Below are 11,926 nucleotides of genomic sequence, written 5' to 3'. Positions count from 1 at the left end.
CACCATTATACTGTACACTGAGGGGAGACCCTGCACCATTATACTGTACACTGAGGGGAGACCCTGCACCATTATACTGTACACTGAGGGGAGACCCTGCACCATTATACTGTACACTGAGGAGAGACCCTGCACCATTATACTGTACACTGAGGAGAGACCCTGCACCATTATACTGTACACTGAGGAGAGACCTCACACCATTATACTGTACACTGAGGGGAGACCCTGCACCATTATACTGTACACTGAGGGGAGACCCAGCACCATTATACTGTACACTGAGGGGAGACCCCGCACCATTATACTGTACACTGAGGGGAGACCCTGCACCATTATACTGTACACTGAGGGGAGACCCTGCACCATTATACTGTACACTGAGGAGAGACCTCACACCATTATACTGTACACTGAGGGGAGACCTCACACCATTATACTGTACACTGAGGGGAGACCCTGCACCATTATACTGTACACTGAGGAGAGACCTCACACCATTATACTGTACACTGAGGAGAGACCCTGCACCATTATACTGTACACTGAGGGGAGACCCAGCACCATTATACTGTACACTGAGGGGAGACCCCGCACCATTATACTGTACACTGAGGGGAGACCCTGCACCATTATACTGTACACTGAGGGGAGACCCTGCACCATTATACTGTACACTGAGGAGAGACCTCACACCATTATACTGTACACTGAGGAGAGACCTCACACCATTATACTGTACACTGAGGGGAGACCCTGCACCATTATACTGTACACTGAGGAGAGACCTCACACCATTATACTGTACACTGAGGAGAGACCCTGCACCATTATACTGTACACTGAGGGGAGACCCAGCACCATTATACTGTACACTGAGGGGAGACCCCGCACCATTATACTGTACACTGAGGGGAGACCCTGCACCATTATACTGTACACTGAGGGGAGACCCTGCACCATTATACTGTACACTGAGGAGAGACCCTGCACCATTATACTGTACACTGAGGGGAGACCCTGCACCATTATACTGTACACTGAGGAGAGACCCTGCACCATTATACTGTACACTGAGGGGAGACCCTGCACCATTATACTGTACACTGAGGAGAGACCCTGCACCATTATACTGTACACTGAGGGGAGACCCTGCACCATTATACTGTACACTGAGGGGAGACCCTGCACCATTATACTGTACACTGAGGGGAGACCCTGCACCATTATACTGTACACTGAGGGGAGACCCTGCACCATTATACTGTATACTGAGGAGAGACCCTGCACCATTATACTGTACACTGAGGGGAGACCCTGCACCATTATACTGTACACTGAGGGGAGACCTCGTACCATTATACTGTACACTGAGGGGAGACCCTGCACCATTATACTGTACACTGAGGAGAGACCTTGCACCATTATACTGTACACTGAGGGGAGACCCTGCACCATTATACTGTACACTGAGGGGAGACCCTGCACCATTATACTGTACACTGAGGGGAGACCCTGCACCATTATACTGTACACTGAGGAGAGACCCTGCACCATTATACTGTACACTGAGGGGAGACCCTGCACCATTATACTGTACACTGAGGAGAGACCCTGCACCATTATACTGTACACTGAGGGGAGACCCTGCACCATTATACTGTACACTGAGGAGAGACCCCGCACCATTATACTGTACACTGAGGGGAGACCCTGCACCATTATACTGTACACTGAGGGGAGACCCTGCACCATTATACTGTACACTGAGGAGAGACCCCGCACCATTATACTGTACACTGAGGGGAGACCCTGCACCATTATACTGTACACTGAGGGGAGACCCTGCACCATTATACTGTACACTGAGGAGAGACCCTGCACCATTATACTGTACACTGAGGGGAGACCCTGCACCATTATACTGTACACTGAGGAGAGACCCTGCACCATTATACTGTACACTGAGGGGAGACCCTGCACCATTATACTGTACACTGAGGGGAGACCCTGCACCATTATACTGTACACTGAGGGGAGACCCTGCACCATTATACTGTACACTGAGGGGAGACCCTGCACCATTATACTGTATACTGAGGAGAGACCCTGCACCATTATACTGTACACTGAGGGGAGACCCTGCACCATTATACTGTACACTGAGGGGAGACCTCGTACCATTATACTGTACACTGAGGGGAGACCCTGCACCATTATACTGTACACTGAGGAGAGACCTTGCACCATTATACTGTACACTGAGGGGAGACCCTGCACCATTATACTGTACACTGAGGGGAGACCCTGCACCATTATACTGTACACTGAGGGGAGACCCCGCACCATTATACTGTACACTGAGGAGAGACCCCGCACCATTATACTGTACACTGAGGAGAGACCCCGCACCATTATACTGTACACTGAGGAGAGACCCTGCGCCATTATACTGTACACTGAGGGGAGACCCTGCACCATTATACTGTATACTGAGGAGAGACCCTGCACCATTATACTGTACACTGAGGGGAGACCCTGCACCATTATACTGTACACTGAGGGGAGACCTCGTACCATTATACTGTACACTGAGGGGAGACCCTGCACCATTATACTGTACACTGAGGGGAGACCCTGCACCATTATACTGTACACTGAGGAGAGACCCTGCACCATTATACTGTACACTGAGGGGAGACCCTGCACCATTATACTGTACACTGAGGGGAGACCCTGCACCATTATACTGTACACTGAGGGGAGACCCTGCACCATTATACTGTACACTGAGGGGAGACCCTGCACCATTATACTGTATACTGAGGGGAGACCCTGCACCATTATACTGTACACTGAGGAGAGACCCTGCACCATTATACTGTACACTGAGGGGAGACCCTGCACCATTATACTGTATACTGAGGAGAGACCCTGCACCATTATACTGTACACTGAGGAGAGACCCTGCACCATTATACTGTATACTGAGGGGAGACCCTGCACCATTATACTGTACACTGAGGGGAGACCCTGCACCATTATACTGTACACTGAGGAGAGACCCTGCACCATTATACTGTACACTGAGGGGAGACCCTGCACCATTATACTGTATACTGAGGAGAGACCCTGCACCATTATACTGTACACTGAGGAGAGACCCTGCACCATTATACTGTACACTGAGGGGAGACCTCGTACCATTATACTGTACACTGAGGGGAGACCCTGCACCATTATACTGTACACTGAGGAGAGACCCCGCACCATTATACTGTACACTGAGGAGAGACCCCGCACCATTATACTGTACACTGAGGGGAGACCCTGCACCATTATACTGTACACTGAGGGGAGACCCTGCACCATTATACTGTATACTGAGGAGAGACCCTGCACCATTATACTGTACACTGAGGAGAGACCCTGCACCATTATACTGTACACTGAGGGGAGACCTCGTACCATTATACTGTACACTGAGGGGAGACCCTGCACCATTATACTGTACACTGAGGAGAGACCCCGCACCATTATACTGTACACTGAGGAGAGACCCCGCACCATTATACTGTACACTGAGGAGAGACCCCGCACCATTATACTGTACACTGAGGGGAGACCCTGCACCATTATACTGTACACTGAGGGGAGACCCTGCACCATTATACTGTACACTGAGGGGAGACCCTGCACCATTATACTGTACACTGAGGGGAGACCCTGCACCATTATACTGTACACTGAGGAGAGACCCTGCACCATTATACTGTACACTGAGGGGAGACCCTGCACCATTATACTGTACACTGAGGGGAGACCCTGCACCATTATACTGTACACTGAGGGGAGACCCTGCACCATTATACTGTACACTGAGGAGAGACCCTGCACCATTATACTGTACACTGAGGGGAGACCCTGCACCATTATACTGTACACTGAGGGGAGACCCCGCACCATTATACTGTACACTGAGGAGAGACCCCGCACCATTATACTGTACACTGAGGAGAGACCCTGCACCATTATACTGTACACTGAGGAGAGACCCTGCACCATTATACTGTACACTGAGGAGAGACCCTGCACCATTATACTGTACACTGAGGAGAGACCCCGCACCATTATACTGTACACTGAGGGGAGACCCTGCACCATTATACTGTACACTGAGGGGAGACCCCGCACCATTATACTGTACACTGAGGAGAGACCCTGCGCCATTATACTGTACACTGAGGAGAGACCCAGCACCATTATACTGTACACTGAGGAGAGACCTCGCACCATTATACTGTACACTGAGGGGAGACCCTGCACCATTATACTGTACACTGAGGAGAGACCCTGCACCATTATACTGTACACTGAGTGGAGACCCCGCACCATTATACTGTACACTGAGGGGAGACCCCGCACCATTATACTGTACACTGAGGAGAGACCCCGCACCATTATACTGTACACTGAGGGGAGACCCCGCACCATTATACTGTACACTGAGGGGAGACCCCGCACCATTATACTGTACACTGAGGGGAGACCCCGCACCATTATACTGTACACTGAGGAGAGACCCTGCGCCATTATACTGTACACTGAGGAGAGACCTCGCACCATTATACTGTACACTGAGGGGAGACCCTGCACCATTATACTGTACACTGAGGAGAGACCCTGCACCATTATACTGTACACTGAGGGGAGACCCCGCACCATTATACTGTACACTGAGGGGAGACCCCGCACCATTATACTGTACACTGAGGAGAGACCTCACACCATTATACTGTACACTGAGGAGAGACCCTGCACCATTATACTGTACACTGAGGAGAGACCTCGCACCATTATACTGTACACTGAGGAGAGACCCCGCACCATTATACTGTACACTGAGGAGAGACCCTGCACCATTATACTGTACACTGAGGAGAGACCCTGCACCATTATACTGTACACTGAGGAGAGACCCTGCACCATTATACTGTACACTGAGGAGAGACCTCGCACCATTATACTGTACACTGAGGAGAGACCCTGCACCATTATACTGTACACTGAGGAGAGACCCTGCACCATTATACTGTACACTGAGGAGAGACCTCGCACCATTATACTGTACACTGAGGAGAGACCTCGCACCATTATACTGTACACTGAGGAGAGACCCCGCACCATTATACTGTACACTGAGGAGAGACCTCGCACCATTATACTGTACACTGAGGAGAGACCCCGCACCATTATACTGTACACTGAGGAGAGACCCTGCACCATTATACTGTACACTGAGGAGAGACCCTGCACCATTATACTGTACACTGAGGAGAGACCTCGCACCATTATACTGTACACTGAGGAGAGACCTCGCACCATTATACTGTACACTGAGGAGAGACCCCGCACCATTATACTGTACACTGAGGAGAGACCTCGCACCATTATACTGTACACTGAGGAGAGACCCCGCACCATTATACTGTACACTGAGGAGAGACCCTGCACCATTATACTGTACACTGAGGAGAGACCCTGCACCATTATACTGTACACTGAGGAGAGACCTCGCACCATTATACTGTACACCGAGGAGAGACCCTGCACCATTATACTGTACACTGAGGGGAGACCCCGCACCATTATACTGTACACTGAGGGGAGACCCTGCACCATTATACTGTACACTGAGGAGAGACCTCGCACCATTATACTGTACACTGAGGGGAGACCCTGCACCATTATACTGTACACTGAGGAGAGACCTCGTACCATTAAACTGTACACTGAGGAGAGACCCCGCACCATTATACTGTACACTGAGGAGAGACCTCGCACCATTATACTGTACACTGAGGAGAGACCTCGTACCATTAAACTGTACACTGAGGAGAGACCCTGCACCATTATACTGTACACTGAGGAGAGACCCCGCACCATTATACTGTACACTGAGGAGAGACCCTGCACCATTATACTGTACACTGAGGAGAGACCCTGCACCATTATACTGTACACTGAGGAGAGACCTCGCACCATTATACTGTACACCGAGGAGAGACCCTGCACCATTATACTGTACACTGAGGGGAGACCCCGCACCATTATACTGTACACTGAGGGGAGACCCTGCACCATTATACTGTACACTGAGGAGAGACCTCGCACCATTATACTGTACACTGAGGGGAGACCCTGCACCATTATACTGTACACTGAGGAGAGACCTCGTACCATTAAACTGTACACTGAGGAGAGACCCCGCACCATTATACTGTACACTGAGGAGAGACCCCGCACCATTATACTGTACACTGAGGAGAGACCCCGCACCATTAAACTGTACACTGAGGAGAGACCCTGCACCATTATACTGTACACTGAGGAGAGACCTCGTACCATTATACTGTACACTGAGAGACCCCGCACCATTATACTGTACACTGAGGAGAGACCCCGCACCATTATACTGTACACTGAGGAGAGACCCTGCACCATTATACTGTACACTGAGGAGAGACCTCGTACCATTAAACTGTACACTGAGGAGAGACCCTGCACCATTATACTGTACACTGAGGGGAGACCCAGCACCATTATACTGTACACTGAGGGGAGACCCCGCACCATTATACTGTACACTGAGGGGAGACCCTGCACCATTATACTGTACACTGAGGGGAGACCCTGCACCATTATACTGTACACTGAGGAGAGACCCTGCACCATTATACTGTACACTGAGGGGAGACCCTGCACCATTATACTGTACACTGAGGAGAGACCCTGCACCATTATACTGTACACTGAGGGGAGACCCTGCACCATTATACTGTACACTGAGGAGAGACCCTGCACCATTATACTGTACACTGAGGGGAGACCCTGCACCATTATACTGTACACTGAGGGGAGACCCTGCACCATTATACTGTACACTGAGGGGAGACCCTGCACCATTATACTGTACACTGAGGGGAGACCCTGCACCATTATACTGTACACTGAGGAGAGACCCTGCACCATTATACTGTACACTGAGGGGAGACCCTGCACCATTATACTGTACACTGAGGGGAGACCTCGTACCATTATACTGTACACTGAGGGGAGACCCTGCACCATTATACTGTACACTGAGGAGAGACCTTGCACCATTATACTGTACACTGAGGGGAGACCCTGCACCATTATACTGTACACTGAGGGGAGACCCTGCACCATTATACTGTACACTGAGGGGAGACCCTGCACCATTATACTGTATACTGAGGAGAGACCCTGCACCATTATACTGTACACTGAGGGGAGACCCTGCACCATTATACTGTACACTGAGGGGAGACCTCGTACCATTATACTGTACACTGAGGGGAGACCCTGCACCATTATACTGTACACTGAGGGGAGACCCTGCACCATTATACTGTATACTGAGGAGAGACCCTGCACCATTATACTGTACACTGAGGAGAGACCCTGCACCATTATACTGTACACTGAGGGGAGACCTCGTACCATTATACTGTACACTGAGGGGAGACCCTGCACCATTATACTGTACACTGAGGAGAGACCCTGCACCATTATACTGTACACTGAGGAGAGACCCCGCACCATTATACTGTACACTGAGGAGAGACCCCGCACCATTATACTGTACACTGAGGGGAGACCCTGCACCATTATACTGTACACTGAGGGGAGACCCTGCACCATTATACTGTACACTGAGGGGAGACCCTGCACCATTATACTGTACACTGAGGGGAGACCCTGCACCATTATACTGTACACTGAGGAGAGACCCTGCACCATTATACTGTACACTGAGGGGAGACCCCGCACCATTATACTGTACACTGAGGAGAGACCCCGCACCATTATACTGTACACTGAGGAGAGACCCTGCACCATTATACTGTACACTGAGGAGAGACCCTGCGCCATTATACTGTACACTGAGGAGAGACCCAGCACCATTATACTGTACACTGAGGAGAGACCTCGCACCATTATACTGTACACTGAGGGGAGACCCTGCACCATTATACTGTACACTGAGGAGAGACCCTGCACCATTATACTGTACACTGAGTGGAGACCCCGCACCATTATACTGTACACTGAGGAGAGACCCTGCGCCATTATACTGTACACTGAGGAGAGACCTCGCACCATTATACTGTACACTGAGGGGAGACCCTGCACCATTATACTGTACACTGAGGAGAGACCCTGCACCATTATACTGTACACTGAGGGGAGACCCCGCACCATTATACTGTACACTGAGGGGAGACCCCGCACCATTATACTGTACACTGAGGAGAGACCTCACACCATTATACTGTACACTGAGGAGAGACCCTGCACCATTATACTGTACACTGAGGAGAGACCTCGCACCATTATACTGTACACTGAGGAGAGACCCCGCACCATTATACTGTACACTGAGGAGAGACCCTGCACCATTATACTGTACACTGAGGAGAGACCTCGCACCATTACACTGTACACTGAGGAGAGACCCCGCACCATTATACTGTACACTGAGGAGAGACCTCGCACCATTATACTGTACACTGAGGAGAGACCCCGCACCATTATACTGTACACTGAGGAGAGACCCTGCACCATTATACTGTACACTGAGGAGAGACCCTGCACCATTATACTGTACACTGAGGAGAGACCTCGCACCATTATACTGTACACCGAGGAGAGACCCTGCACCATTATACTGTACACTGAGGGGAGACCCCGCACCATTATACTGTACACTGAGGGGAGACCCTGCACCATTATACTGTACACTGAGGAGAGACCTCGCACCATTATACTGTACACTGAGGGGAGACCCTGCACCATTATACTGTACACTGAGGAGAGACCTCGTACCATTAAACTGTACACTGAGGAGAGACCCCGCACCATTATACTGTACACTGAGGAGAGACCCTGCACCATTATACTGTACACTGAGGAGAGACCTCGTACCATTATACTGTACACTGAGGAGAGACCCTGCACCATTATACTGTACACTGAGGGGAGACCCCGCACCATTATACTGTACACTGAGGAGAGACCTCGCACCATTAAACTGTACACTGAGGAGAGACCCCACACCATTATACTGTACACTGAGGAGAGACCCTGCACCATTATACTGTACACTGAGGAGAGACCCCGCACCATTATACTGTACACTGAGGAGAGACCCTGCACCATTATACTGTACACTGAGGAGAGACCCCGCACCATTATACTGTACACTGAGGAGAGACCCTGCACCATTATACTGTACACTGAGGGGAGACCCCGCACCATTATACTGTACACTGAGGAGAGACCTCGCACCATTAAACTGTACACTGAGGAGAGACCCCGCACCATTATACTGTACACTGAGGAGAGACCCTGCACCATTATACTGTACACTGAGGAGAGACCCTGCACCATTATACTGTACACTGAGGAGAGACCTCGTACCATTATACTGTATACTGAGGAGAGACCCCGCACCATTATACTGTACACTGAGGAGAGACCCTGCACCATTATACTGTACACTGAGGAGAGACCCCGCACCATTATACTGTGCACTGAGGAGAGACCCTGCACCATTATACTGTACACTGAGGAGAGACCCAGCACCATTATACTGTACACTGAGGGGAGACCCCGCACCATTATACTGTACACTGAGGAGAGACCCCGCACCATTATACTGTACACTGAGGAGAGACCCTGCACCATTATACTGTACACTGAGGGGAGACCCCGCACCATTATACTGTACACTGAGGAGAGACCCCGCACCATTATACTGTACACTGAGGAGAGACCCTGCACCATTATACTGTACACTGAGGAGAGACCCCGCACCATTATACTGTACACTGAGGAGAGACCCAGCACCATTATACTGTACACTGAGGAGAGACCCCGCACCATTATACTGTACACTGAGGAGAGACCCTGCACCATTATACTGTACACTGAGGAGAGACCCCGCACCATTATACTGTACACTGAGGAGAGACCCAGCACCATTATACTGTACACTGAGGAGAGACCCCGCACCATTATACTGTACACTGAGGAGAGACCCTGTACCATTATACTGTACACTGAGGAGAGACCCCGCACCATTATACTGTACACTGAGGAGAGACCCCGCACCATTATACTGTACACTGAGGAGAGACCTCGCACCATTATACTGTATACTGAGGAGAGACCCTGCACCATTATACTGTACACTGAGGAGAGACCCTGCACCATTATACTGTATACTGAGGAGAGACCCTGCACCATTATACTGTATACTGAGGAGAGACCGTGCACCATTATACTGTACACTGAGGAGAGACCCTGCACCATTATACTGTACACTGAGGGGAGACCCTGCACCATTATACTGTACACTGAGGAGAGACCTCGCACCATTATACTGTACACTGAGGAGAGACCCCGCACCATTATACTGTACACTGAGGAGAGACCCTGCACCATTATACTGTACACTGAGGAGAGACCCTGCACCATTATACTGTACACTGAGGAGAGACCTCGCACCATTATACTGTACACTGAGGAGAGACCTCGCACCATTATACTGTACACTGAGGAGAGACCCTGCACCATTATACTGTACACTGAGGAGAGACCCCGCACCATTATACTGTACACTGAGGAGAGACCCCGCACCATTATACTGTACACTGAGGAGAGACCCTGCACCATTATACTGTACACTGAGGAGAGACCTCGCACCATTATACTGTACACTGAGGAGAGACCTCGCACCATTATACTGTACACTGAGGAGAGACCCTGCACCATTATACTGTACACTGAGGAGAGACCTCGCACCATTATACTGTACACTGAGGAGAGACCTCGCACCATTATACTGTACACTGAGGAGAGACCTCGCACCATTATACTGTACACTGAGGAGAGACCCCGCACCATTATACTGTACACTGAGGAGAGACCTCGCACCATTATACTGTACACTGAGGAGAGACCTCGCACCATTATACTGTACACTGAGGAGAGACCTCGCACCATTATACTGTACACTGAGGAGAGACCCCGCACCATTATACTGTACACTGAGGAGAGACCCCGCACCATTATACTGTACACTGAGGAGAGACCCTGCACCATTATACTGTACACTGAGGAGAGACCTCGCACCATTATACTGTACACTGAGGAGAGACCTCGCACCATTATACTGTACACTGAGGAGAGACCCTGCACCATTATACTGTACACTGAGGAGAGACCTCGCACCATTATACTGTACACTGAGGAGAGACCTCGCACCATTATACTGTACACTGAGGAGAGACCTCGCACCATTATACTGTACACTGAGGAGAGACCCCGCACCATTATACTGTACACTGAGGAGAGACCTCGCACCATTATACTGTACACTGAGGAGAGACCTCGCACCATTATACTGTACACTGAGGAGAGACCTCGCACCATTATACTGTACACTGAGGAGAGACCCTGCACCATTATACTGTACACTGAGGGGAGACCCCGCACCATTATACTGTACACTGAGGAGAGACCCTGCGCCATTATACTGTACACTGAGGAGAGACCCAGCACCATTATACTGTACACTGAGGAGAGACCCTGCGCCATTATACTGTACACTGAGGAGAGACCCTGCGCCATTATACTGTACACTGAGGAGAGACCCCGCACCATTATACTGTACACTGAGGAGAGACCCTGCACCATTATACTGTACACTGAGGAGAGACCCTGCGCCATTATACTGTACACTGAGGAGAGACCCTGCGCCATTATACTGTACACTGAGGAGAGACCCTGCGCCATTATACTGTACACTGAGGAGAGACCCTGCGCCATTATACTGTAC

This window comes from Dendrobates tinctorius, unplaced genomic scaffold, assembly GCF_039654945.1.
Source record: "Dendrobates tinctorius isolate UK_male_01 unplaced genomic scaffold, ASM3965494v1 ptg000505l, whole genome shotgun sequence".
Classification (NCBI taxonomy): domain Eukaryota; kingdom Metazoa; phylum Chordata; class Amphibia; order Anura; family Dendrobatidae; genus Dendrobates; species Dendrobates tinctorius.
Note: the sequence above shows the minus strand (reverse complement) of the source record.